This window comes from Panulirus ornatus, chromosome 1 (genome assembly GCF_036320965.1).
Source record: "Panulirus ornatus isolate Po-2019 chromosome 1, ASM3632096v1, whole genome shotgun sequence".
Lineage (NCBI taxonomy): Eukaryota > Metazoa > Arthropoda > Malacostraca > Decapoda > Palinuridae > Panulirus > Panulirus ornatus.
Genome location: NC_092224.1, coordinates 53,383,392 through 53,396,808, shown reverse-complemented (window position 1 = coordinate 53,396,808; position 13,417 = coordinate 53,383,392). Strand labels below are relative to the sequence as shown.

The window sequence follows — 13,417 nt, the reverse complement described above, 5'->3', positions numbered from 1 at the left end:
ATTTGCTTTTCTGAGTATTTCTCACATACATTTTTTAAAGCAAACACCTTATCCACACATCCTCTACCACTTCTGAAACCACACTGCTCTTCCCCAATCTGATGCTCTGTATATGCCTTCACCCTCTCAATCAATACCCGCCCATATAATTTCCCCGGAATACTCAACAAACTTATACCACCTCAGTATTTTGAGCACTAACTCTTATCCCCTTTGCCCTTGTACGATGGCACTATGCAAGCATTCCGCCAGTCCTCAAGCACCTCATCATGAGTCATACATACTTTAAATAACTTTACCAACCAGTCAACAAAACAGTCACCCCCTTTTTTAATAAATTCCACTGCAGTACCATCCAAACCCGCTGCCTTGCCGACTTTCATCTTACGCAAAGCTTTTACTACCTCTTCTCTGTTTATACCAAATCATTCTCCCTAATCCTCTCACTTTGCACACTTTGACGCTTTCTCCTGCGTTAGCATGGTAGCGCAGGGGAAACAGACGAAAGAATTGCCCAACCCAACCACGTACACATGTATATACATAAACGTCCACACACGTACATATACATACCTATACATTCCAGCGTATACATGTATATATAGACACAGACATATACATATATACACATATGCATAATTCATACTTGCTGCCTTTATTGATTCCCATCACCACCCCGCCACACATGAAATGACAACCCCCTCCTCCCGCATGCGCACGAGGTAGCGCTAGGAAAAGACAACAAAGGCCACATTCGTTCACACTCAGTCTCTAGCTGTCATGTATAATGCACCAAAACCACAGCTCCCTTTCCACATCCACGCCCCACAAAACTTTCCATGGTTTGCCCCAGACGATTCACATGCCCTGGTTCAATCCACTGACAGCTCTTCGACCCCGGTATACCACATCATTCCAATTCACTCTGTTCCTTGTACGACTTTCACCCTCCTGCATGTTCAGGCCCCGATCACTCAAAATCTTTTTCACACCATCTTTCCACCTCCAATTTGGTCTCCCACTTCTCGTTCCCTCCTCCTCTGACACGTATATCCTCTTTGTCAATCTTTCCTCACTCATTCTCTCCATGTGACCAAACCATTTCAATAAACCCTCTTCTGCTCTCTCAACCACACTCTTATTATTACCACACATCTCTCTTACCCTTTCATTATTTACTCGATCAAACCACCTCACACCACATATTGTCCTCAAACATCTCATCTCCAACTCATCCACCCTCCTGCGCACAACTCTATCTATAGCCCACGCCTCGCAACCATTTAACATTGTTGGAACCACTGTTCCTTCAAACATACCCATTTTCGCTTTCCTAGATAATGTTCTCGCCTTTCACACATTTTTCAACGCTCCCAGAACTTTCGCCCCCTCCCCCTCCCTATGATTCACTTCCGTTTCCATGGTTTCATCCGCTGCCAAATCCACTCTCAGGTATCTAAAACTTTTCACTTCCTCCAGTTTTTCTCCATTCAAACTAACCTCTCAGTTGATTTGTCCTTCAACCCTACTGTACCTAATAACCTTGCTCATATTCATATTTACTCTCAGCTTTCTTCTTTCACACACTTTACCAAACTCAGTCACCAGCTTCTGCAGTTTCTCACCCGTATCATCCACCAGTGCTGTATCATGAGCGAACAACAACTGACTCACTTTCCAAGCTCTCTCATCCACAACAGACTGCATACTTGCCTCTCTTTCCAATACTCTTGCATTCACCTCCCTACCAACCCCATCCATAAACAAATTAAACAACCATGGAGACATCACGCACCCCTGCCGCAAACCTGCATACACTGACAACCAATCACTTTCCTCTCTTCCTACACGTACACATGTCTTACATCCTCGATAAAAACTGTTCGCTCCTTCTAACAACTTACCTCCCACCCCATATATTCTTAATACCTTCCACAGAGCATCTCTATCAACTCCATCATATGCCTTCTCTAGATCCATAAATGCTACATACAAATCCATTTGCTTTTCTAAGTATTTCTCACATACATTCTTCAAAGCAAACCTGATCCACGCATCCTCTACCACTTCTGAAACCACACTGCTCTTCCCCAATCTGATGCTCTGTATATGCCTTCACCCTCTCAATCAATACCCTTCCATATAATTTCCCCGGAATATTCAAAAAACTTATACCTCTGTAATTTGAGCCTTTGTACGATGGCACTATGCAAGCATTCCGCCAGTCCTCAAGCACCTCACCATGAGTCATACATATATTAAATAACCTTACCAACCTGTCAACAATACAGTCACCCCCATTTTTAATAAATTCCACTGCAGTACCATCCAAACCCGTTGTTCAGGCCCCGATCACTCAAAATATTTTTCACTCAATCTTTCCACCTCCAATTTGGTATCCCACTTCTCGTTCCCTCCTCCTCTGACACATATATCCTCTTTGTCAATCTTTCCTCACTCATTCTCTCCATGTGACCAAACCATTTCAATACACCCTCTTCTGCTTTCTCAACCATACTCTTTTTATTACCACACATCTCTCTTACCCTTTCTTATTTACTCGATCAAACCACCTCACACCACATATTGTCCTCAAACATCTCATCTCCAACACATCCACCCTCCTCCGCACAACTCTATCTATAGCCCACGCCTCGCAACCATTTAACATTGTTGGAACCACTGTTCCTTCAAACATACCCATCTTCGCTTTCCTAGATAATGTTCTCGCCTTTCACACATTTTTTAACGCTCCCAGAACTTTCGCCCCCTCCCCTACCCTGTGACTCCCTTACGCTTCCATAGTTCCATCCACTGCCAAATCAACTTCCAGGTATCTAAAACTTTTCACTTCCTCCAGTTTTTCTCCATTCAAACTTACCTCCCAATTGACTTGTCCCTCAACCCTACTGTACCTAATAACCTTGCTCTTATTCACATTTACTCTCAGCTTTCTTCTTTCACACACTTTACCAAACTCAGTCACCAGCTTCTGCAGTTTCTCACCCGAATCAGCCACCAGCGCTGTATCATGAGTGAACAACAACTGACTCACTTCCCAGGCTCTCTCACCCGCAACAGACTGCATACTTGCCCCTCTCTCCAAAACTCTTGCATTCACCTCCCTAACAATCCCTTCCACAAGCAAATAAAACAACTCTGGAGACATCACGCACCCCTGCCGCAGACCTACATTCACTGAGAAGCAATCACTTTCCTCTCTTCCTACTCGTACACATGCCTTACATCCTCGATAAATACTTTTCACTGCTTCTAACAACTTGCCTCCCACACCATATATTCTTAATACCTTCCACAGAGCATCTCTATCAACTCTATCATATGCCTTCTCTAGATCCATAAATGCTAAATACAAATCCATTTGCTTTTCTAAGTATTTCTCACATACATTCTTCAAACAAACACCTGATCCACACATCCTCTACCACATCTGAAACCACACTGCTCTTCCCCAATCTGATGCTCTGTACATGCCTTCACCCTCTCAGTCAATACTTTCCCATATAATTTCCCAGGAATACTCAACAAACTTATACCTCTGTAATTTGAACACTCACCCTTAACCCGTTTGCCTTTGAACAATGGCACTATGCATGGATTCCGACAATCCTCAGGCATCTCACCATGAACCACACATACATCAAACATCCTCAACAACCAGTCAACAACACAGTCACCCCCTTTTTTGATAAATTCCACAGCAATACCATCGAAACCTGCCACCTTGCCGGTTTTAATCTTCCGCAAAGCTTTCACTACCTCCTCTCTGCTTACCAAATCATTCTCCCTAACCCTCTCACTTCGCACACCATCTCGCCCAAAACACCCTATGTCTGCCACTCTATCATCTAACTCATTCAATGAACCTTCAAAATACTCACTCCATCTCCTCACATCACCGCTACTTCTTATAACCTCCATATTGCCCCCTTCACTGATGTTCCCATTTGTTCTTTTGTCTTACGCACTTTACTTACCTCCTTCCAAAACATCTTTTTATTCTCCCCAAAATTTAATGATATTCTCTCACCCCAACTCTCATCTGCCCTCTTTTTCACCTCTTGCACCTCTCTCTTGACCCCCTGCCTCTCTTCTTTTTCACTAGTAATCTTACTTCTTCAGCCACCACTCACTACCTTTTCTAATCTGTTCACCTGGGGATAGGGGATACAGAATACTTCCCACGTATTCTCGGCGTGTCGTAGAAGGCGACTAAAGGGTACGGGAGCGGGGGGATAGAAACCTTCCCCTCCTTTTATTTTAACTTTCTAAAAGGGGAAACAGAAGAAGGAGTCACGCGGGGAGTGCTCATCCTCCTCGAAGGCTCAGATTAGGGGTGTCTAAATGTGTGTGAGTGTAATCAGGATGAGAAAACAGGAGAGATAGGTAGTATGTTTGAGGAAAGGAACCTGGATGTTTAGGCTCTAAGTGAAACGAAGCTCAAGGGTAAAGGGGAAGAGTGCTTTGGTAATGTTTTGTGAGTAAAGTCCGGGGTTGGTGAGAAGACAATCGCAAAGGAAGGAGTAACACTACTCCTGAAACAGGAGTTATGGGAGTATGTGATAGAGTGTAAGAAAGTAAACTGTAGATTGATATGGGTAAAACCGAAAGTGGAGAGAGAGAGATGGGTGATTATTGGTGCCTTATGCACCTGGGCATGAGAAGAAAGATCATGAGAGGCAAGTGTTTTGGGAGCAGCTGAGTGAGTATGTTAGTAGTTTTGATGCACGAGACCGGGTTTAGTGATGTGTGATTTGAATGCAAAGGTGAGTAATGTGGCAGTTAAGGGAATAATTGGTGTACATGGGATATTCAGTGCTGTAAATGGAAATGGTGAAGACCTTGTAGATTTATGTGCTGAAAAAGGACTGGCGATTGGAAATACCTGGTTTAAAAGGAGAGAGATATATATATATAAGTATACCTATGTGAGTAGGAGAGATGGCCAGAGAGCGATATTGGATTATGTGTTAATTGATAGGCGCGTGAAAGAGAGACTTTTGGATGTTAATGTGCTGAGAGGTGCAACTGGAGGGATGTCTGATCATTACCTTGTGGAGGCGAAGGTGAAGATTTGTATAGGTTTTCAGAAAAGAATAGAGAATGTTGGGGTAAAGAGAGTGGTGAGAGTAAGTGAGCTTGGGAAGAAGACTTGTGTGAGGAAGTACCAGGAGAGACTGAGTGAAGAATGGGAAGAGGTGAGAGCAAAGGAGGAATGGGGTGTATTTAGGGAAGCAGTGATGGCGTGCGTAAAAGATTCTTATGGCATATATATATATATATATATATATATATATATATATATATATATATATATATATATATATATTGGAAACGATCACAATTCTGCGCGTGATCAAGATATTCCTATGAGTCCACGGGGAAATTGAAACACGATAAGTTCCCAAGCGCAGTTTCGTGTAATAATCACATCATCAGGGGAGACACAAGAGAGAAATATAACAGTTAGTTGATATACATCGAAGAGACATGTAACCTCTTTGTCAATCTTTCCTCACTCATTCTTTCCATACGTCCAAACCATTTCAGCACACCCTCTTCTGCTCTCTCAACCACACTCTTTTTATTTCCACACATCTCTCTTACCCTTTCATTACGTACTCGATCAAACTACCTCACTCCACATATTGTCCTCAAACATTTCATTTCCAACACATTCTTTCTCCGTACAACCCCATATATAGCCAATGCCTCGCAGCCATATAACATTGTTGGAACTACTATGCCTTCAAACATACCCATTTTTGCTCTTCGAGACAACATTCCCTCCTTCCTCACATTCTTCATCGCTCCCAGAACCTTTGCCGCCTCCCTCACCCTATGACTCACTTCCACTTCCATGGTTCCATCCGCTGCTAAGTCCACCTCCAGATCTCTAAAACACTTCACTTCCGTTTTTCTCCGTTCAAACTTACATCCCAGTTAACTTGTCCCTTAAATTTCTCCTTTCAAACACTTCTCCACACTCAGTCGCCAACTTCGGATTCTCATACGAATCAGCCACTAGAGCTATATCATCGGCGAACAACAACTGACTCACTTCCGAGGCCCTCATCCCCAACAGACTGCATACTTGCCCCCTCTCCAAAATATCTTGCATTTACCTCCCTAACCACCCCATCCATAAACAAATATTAAGCTACCATGAAGACATCACACACCCCTGCCGCAAACCAACATTCGCTGAGAACCAGTCACATTCCTCTCTTCTTACTTTTACACATGCCTTAAATCCTTGATAAAAACTTTTCACTGCTTCTACCAAGTTACCTTCCACACCATATACACTTAAAACCTTCCACAGAACATCTCTATCAACCCTATCATATGGCTTCTCCGGATCCGTAAATGTTACATACAAATTCTGTTTTTTTTTTAAGCATTTCTCACATATATTCTTTAAAGGGAACACTTGATCCGCACATCTTCTACAACATCTGAAACTGCACTGCTCTTCCCCAATCTGATAATCTGTACATGCCTTCACCCTCTTAGTCAACCCCCTCCCATATAATTTCCCAGGAATACTCAACAAACTTATACCTCTGTAATTTGAGCACTCACTCTTATCCCCTTTGCCTTTGTACAGTGGCACTATGCATGTATTCCTCAAATCCTCATTCACTTCACCATGGTCCATACGTACATTGAATATCCTTACCAACCAATTAACAAAACAGTCACCCTCTTTTGTAATAAATTCCACTTCATTACCGTCCAAACCCGCCGCCTTGCCGGCTTTCATCTTCTGCAAAGTTTTCACTACCTCTTCTCTGTTTACCAAAACATTTTTCCTGGCCCTCTCACCTCGCATACCACCCCGACTAAAGCACCCTATATGTGCCACTCTATCATCTAACACATTCAACAAACCTTCAAAATACTCCCTCCATCTCCTTCTCACTTCATCTCTACCTGTTGTTACCTCCCCACTTGCCCCCTTCACCGATATTCCCATTTGTTCTCATATCTTACGCACATTATTTACCTTCATCCAAAACATCTTTTTATTCTTTCTAACATTTGATGATACTCTCTCACCCCAACTCTCATTTGCTCTCTTTTTCAACCCTTGCACCTTTCTCTTGACCCCATGCCGCTTTTCTTTGTACATCTCCCAGTCATTTGCACTACTTACCTGCAAGTATCGTCCAAACACCTCTCTTTTCTCTTTCACTAACCACCTTACTTCTTTATCCCACCACTCACTACCTTTTCTAATCTGCCCACCTTTCTCATGCCACATGTATCTTTTGCGCAAGCCATCACTGCTTCCCTAAATGTATCCCATTTCTCACCCTCTCCCCTCACGTCGTTTGCTCTCGCCTTTTGCCATCCTACACTCAATCTTTCCTGGTACTTCCTCACACAAGTCTCCTTTCCAAGCTTACTTACTCTGACCACTCTCTTCACCCCAACATTCTCTCTTCTTTTTTAAAAACCTGTGAGCGAGCCATGTACCAAATTTATCGACCAGCCCTCAGGTATGGATGAACAGTTGGGTTAATTGTGTGTGACGCCGTAACCATGATTCGAACCTTTTCGCTCAACCCTGGGCAGCTCGTCAAGGTGCCATGATCAGGAACGCTAACCTCTTCACCACGGATGGCCATAAAGTAACTTGATTATCTTCTCAGGCCACCTCATGCACAACAGACAGCATACTCGAAGTCCAAGATTTCACGTTTTAGTATAGGGTTAAAAACAAAGCTTCACAGAAAATGTATGCTTTACACATTCTTTATGGATTAAAGTAAGGGAGGACTTATAAAAATATTACTATTCCTACTGACCATCATAAAGCATAAGAGGCGTTCGGGGTGCTTGTTCAGAAGGATAAAGACCATTCAAAAATATACTTACAGCATATACATTAAACGAGGAAGCGAGATCACGAAACCCACAGAGCTAAAACCACACCAACTCTGGCTCCTTTTGCTGAGTATGGATCACCTGACAGTGTCTACACTATTCTGTAGCTTTCAAATTGAGGACAGAGCAGTTACCTTTATGTTATGTCCATGGGCTTCCCCGACACAAATTATTTAAGTACTGTAAACGAGTGTATGGGGATATCTCCGACTTCACCCGCCACAATGTGGTGTCAACAACTTTTCTGAATGAGTTAAATCAGTACTTCTTGTTCCCGTTTTCCATCTTTTCTTTCTCATTTTGGCGAGATTTACGATACAATATTTCGATTTTTCATGAAAGTACTACATATTAAAGTAAGATAGAATAACAACAGTAGGAGTGGATGAAGGCAAGCAAGTGTGAATGTGTACATGTGCATGTGTGTGGTGTCTGCGTGTGTTCATGTTTATGTATGTATATGTGCGTGTGTATGTACATATATATATATATATATATATATATATATATATATATATATATATATATATCCCCTATCCCTGGGGATAGGGGAGAACGAGTACTTACCACGCATTCCCCGCGTGTCGTAGAAGGCGACTAAAGGGGACGGGAGCGGTGGGCTAGAAACCCTCCCCTCCTTGTATTTCAACTTTCTAAAGTGGGAAACACAAGAAGGAAGTCATGCGGGGAGTGCCCATCCTCCTCGAAGGCTCAGATTGGGGTGTCTAAATGTGTGTGGATGTAACCAAGATGAGAAAAAAGGAGAGTAGGTAGTATGTTTGAGGAAAGGAACCTGGATGTTTCGGCTCTGAGTGAAACGAAGCTCAAGGGTAAAGGGGAAGAGTGGTTTGGGAATGTTTTGGAGTAAAGTCAGGGGTTGGTGAGAGGACAATCGCAAAGGAAGGAGTAGCACTACTTCTGAAACAGGAGTGTTGGGAATATGTGATAGATTGTAAGAAAGTAAACTCTAGATTGATATGGGTAAAACTGAAAGTGGACGGAGAGAGATGAGGGCCTATGCACCTGGGCATGAGAAGAAAGATCATGAGAGGCAAGTGTTTTGGGAGCAGCTGAGTGAGTGTGTTAGTAGTTTTGATGCACGAGACCGGGTTATAGTTATGGGTAAATTGAATGCAAAGGTGAGCAATGAGGCAGTTGAGGGAATAATTGGTATACATGGGGTGTTCAGTGTTGTAAATGGAAATGGTGAAGAGCTTGTAGATTTATGTGCTGAAAAAGGACTGGTGATTGGGAATACCTGGTTTAAAAAGAGAGATATACATAAGTATACGTATGTAAGTAGGAGAGATGACCAGAGAGCGTTATTGGATTATGTGTTAATTGATAGACGCGTGAAAGAGAGGCTTTTGGATGTTAGTGTGCTGAGAAGTGCAACTGGAGGGATGTCTGATCATTATCTTGTGGAGGCGAAGGTGAAGATTTGTAGAGGTTTTCAGAAAAGAAGAGACAATGTTGGGGTGAAGAGAGTAGTGAGAGTAAGTGAGCTTGGTAAGGAGACTTGTGTGAGGAAGTACCAGGAGAGAATGAGTGCAGAATGGAAAAAGGAGAGAGCAAAGGACGTAAGGGGAGTGTGGGAGGTATGGAATGTATTTAGGGAAGAAGTGATGGCTTGCACAAAAATCCCTGTGACATGAGAATCGTGGGAGGTGGGCAGATTAGAAAGGGTAGTGAGTAGTGGGATGAAGAAGTAAGATTATTAGTGAAAGAGAAGAGAGAGGCATTTGGACGATTTTTGCAGGGAAATGATGCACATGACTGGGAGATATATAAAGGAAAGCGGTAGGAGGTCAAGATAAAGGCGCAAGAGGTGAAAAAGAGGGCAAATGAGAGTTGGGTGAGAGAGTATCATTAAATTTTAGGGAGAATGAAAAAATGTTTTGGAAGGAGGTAAATAGAGTGCGTAAGACAAGAGAACAAATGGGAACATCGACGAAGGGGGCTAATGGGGAGGAAATAATAAGTAGTGGTGATGTGAGAAGGAGATGGAGTGAGTATTTTGATGGTTTGTTGAATGCGTTAGATGATAAAGTGGCAGATATAGGGTGTTTTGGTCGAGGTGGTGTGCGAAGTGAGAGGGTCAGGGAGAATGATTTGGTAAACAGAGAAGTAGTGAAAGCTTTGCGGAAGATGAAAGCCGGCAAGGCGGCGGGTTTGGATGGCATTGCTGTGGAATTTATTAAAAAAAAGGGGGTGACTGTGTTGTTGACTGGTTGTTGAGGATATTCAATGTATGTATGGCTCATATTGAAGTGCCTGAGGATGTGCGGAATGCATGCATAGTGCCATTGCACAAAGGCAAAGGGGATAAAGTTGAGTGTTCAGATTACAGAGGTATAAGTTTGTTGAGTATTCTTGGGAAATTATATGGGAAGGTATTGATTGAGAGGGTGAAGGCATGTACAGAGCATCAGATTGGGGAAGGGCAGTGTGGTTTCAGAAGTGGTATAGGATGTGTGGATCAGGTGTTTGCTTTGAAGAACGTATGTGAGAAATACTTAGAAAAACAAATGTATTTGTATGTAGCAGTTGTGAATCTGGAGAAGACATATGATAGAGCTGATAGAGATGCTCTGTGGAAGGTATTAAGAGTATATCGTGTGGGAGGCAAGTTGCTGGAAGCAGTGAAAAGTTTTTATCGAGGATGTAAGGCATGTGTACGAGTAGGAAGAGAGGAAAGTGAGTGGTTCTCAGTGAATGTCGGTTTGCGGCAGGGGTGCGTGATGTCTCCGTGGTTGTTTAATTTGTTTATGGATGGGGTTCTTAGGGAGGTGAATGCAAGAGTTTTGGAGAGAGGGGCAAGTATGCAGTGTGTTTTAGATGAGGGGGTTTGGGAAGTGAGTCAGTTGTTGTTCGTGGATGATACAGCGCTGGTGGCTGATTCGGATGACAAAATGCAGAAGCTGGTGACTGAGTTTGGTAAAGTGTGTGAAAGAAGAAAGCTGAGAGTAACTTTGAATGAGAGCAAGGTTATTAGGTACAGTACGGTTGAGGGACAAGTCAATTGGGAGGTAAAAACTGGAAGTGAAGTGTTTTAGATATCTGGAAGTGGATTTGGCAGCGGATAGAACCATGGAAGCGGAAGTAAGTCACAGGGTGGGGGAGGAGGGCGAAAGTTGTGGAAGCGTTGAAAAATGTGTGGAAGGCGAGAACATTATCTCGGAAAGCAAAAGGGGGTATGTTTGAAGGAATGGTGGTTCCAACAATGTTATATGGTTGCGAGGCATGGGCTATAGATAGGGATGTACGGAGAAGATGGATGTGTTGGAAATAAGGTGTTTAACAATATGTGGTGTGAGGTGTTTTGATTGAGTAAGTAATGAAAGGGTAAGAGAGATGTGTGGTAATGAAAAGAGTGTGGTTGAGAGAGCAGAAGAGGTATTGAAATGGTTTGGTCACATGGAGAGGATGAGTGAGGAAAGATTGACCAAGAGGATATATGTGTCAGAGGTGGAGGGAACGAGAAGTGGGAGACCAAATTGGAGGCGGAAGGATGGAGTGAAAATAATTTTGAGCGATTGGGGCCTGAACATGCAGTAGGGTGAAAGGCGTGCAAAGAATAGAGTGAATTGGAACGATGTGATATACCGGGGCCGACGTGCTGTCAATCGATTGAACCAGGGCATGTGAAGCGTCTGGGGTAAGCCATGGAAAGTTTTGTGGGGCCTGGATGTGGAAAGGGAGCTGTGTTTTCGGTGCATTATATGTGACAGCTAGAGACTGAGTGTGAATGAATGTGGCCTTTTGTTATCTTTTCCTAGCGCTACCTCGTGCGTGCGGGGGGAGGGGGTATCATTTCATGTGTGTCGGGGCTGGCGACGGGAATGAGAAATGTACATATATATATATATATATATATATATATATATATATATATATATATATATATATATATATATATATATATATATATATATATGTGAGTGGATAGGCCATTCTTCGCCTGTTTCCTGGCGCTACCTTGCTGACGCGAGAAACAGCAGTTATGTATATTGATAAATGAATTAATGAAATATTTGTCCAAACGACTTTTGAAGATATTCATAGTTTTAGCATTGACTACGTCTGACGGGAACTTTATTCCAGTGCTTGACACACCCTCAGGGAAAGAAGGTTTTTCCCCACTTCCGTACTACATCTTTTAGCTCTGATTATTCCATTTACCATGGTAGCCTCATTTTCTTATTTTTTGAAAAGATATTCGTGATTTACTTTGTCGAACTTGTTCAGAACTTTAAACACTTAGAGAAAGTCGCCGCGAAGTCTTACGTTTATTAAGGGAGAAGAGATCCATTAGTTTTAGCCTCTCTTCGTATGGCAGATTTCTATGGGATGGAATTAGTTTTATCATGCGTCTTTGTACTTTAATTTTTTCCATTTTAGAAGTATTCCGCGTTTCCTCTACCGTGTGAACGTGTAGAAGTTTTGTGGGATTGGTACTGCGAATCTCGTGTCTAATGTTTTCAAAATTTGCTCGCCCGTAATCTGGGATCAAGAGTTTGCTGTCATTTATTTCAGTCATATGAGGTCTTTCGTTATCGCCTTAAAGGATCCATAAACGTACTTTGTTGGTGTTTTTGTGTATATTAATGATGTTACAGATTTTGATATCAATACATTTTTTAAGAAGAATTATGGTTAGCATATGTAAAAGCTGTTTGAGATTAAACCTCCCTACAACTCAGGTGTGAACCCTATTCTCTAGGTCGGCCCGCCGCTGGTGAGGGACCTAAGCACTAGACCTAGTGGGGTGGACTATCATGCTTAAAAAAAGAAAAAGAAGTTAAGATTGGGTTGGTGCTTCGAGGGATACTAATTTACTTGAGGTAAGTAGTGAGGTTGGTGAGCTTTATGTTCCGTTTGAGAAATATAATGATTGTCATGCATCCTTAAGACAGGCTTTTAAAGTAACTAAGAACAGGTCAGCGCTTAAAGATTTTGATAAACATTCACAGAAAGTAAATGTACTGGAACATTGCCTGAAATTGGTACACAAGCTAGCTAGTGGTGGCGAACATGATGATGTAAGTCCTGAGGATAGTGTTAGTCAGGCTGTTATTGGTGCACTAAACCATAGGGTGCTAAGGTTGTGAGTCATGCTTACAATGTAGTTTGTCATTAGCAGCAGTGCCATACACTCTTTACTTTCCATGGGATGGTTACTGCTTCCTTGGTTGGGATGTTTCATGTTGTGCTGAATCCATAGCAGAGGTTATTTTGAATGAAATCCTACATCCAACCTACTTCTGAATAGTTTTCCTCAATCTTAATTTCATCACGCCTGCTGTACTGCCTGTAGCATTAGGGATGATGCTTATCGGACCATGAAACTTCTCTTCCACAGAAACCCACTGCACTTACATTTGTGCTCGGAATCATTTCAAAGCTTTCCTTCAAAGAGCCAACCATACTGTCATAAAAGAAAGTGTACTGACACACCATCTGAAAAATCTCATTTGACCTTAACTGAAACCATTTTCAAAAA

The 13,417-nt window shown here is 42.3% G+C and overlaps 1 long non-coding RNA gene across 2 annotated transcripts in view; it reads left to right on the top strand.

Moving 5' to 3' along the window:
• LOC139749023 (uncharacterized) overlaps positions 1–13,417 on the top strand; it is a 1,138,420-nt gene that overhangs the window by 1,111,501 nt on the left and 13,502 nt on the right. For both annotated transcript variants that reach the window (XR_011712871.1, XR_011712872.1), the window contains one exon: positions 12,638–12,758. This is a non-coding gene — a long non-coding RNA (uncharacterized lncRNA). The remainder of the gene's footprint in view (positions 1–12,637; positions 12,759–13,417) is intronic.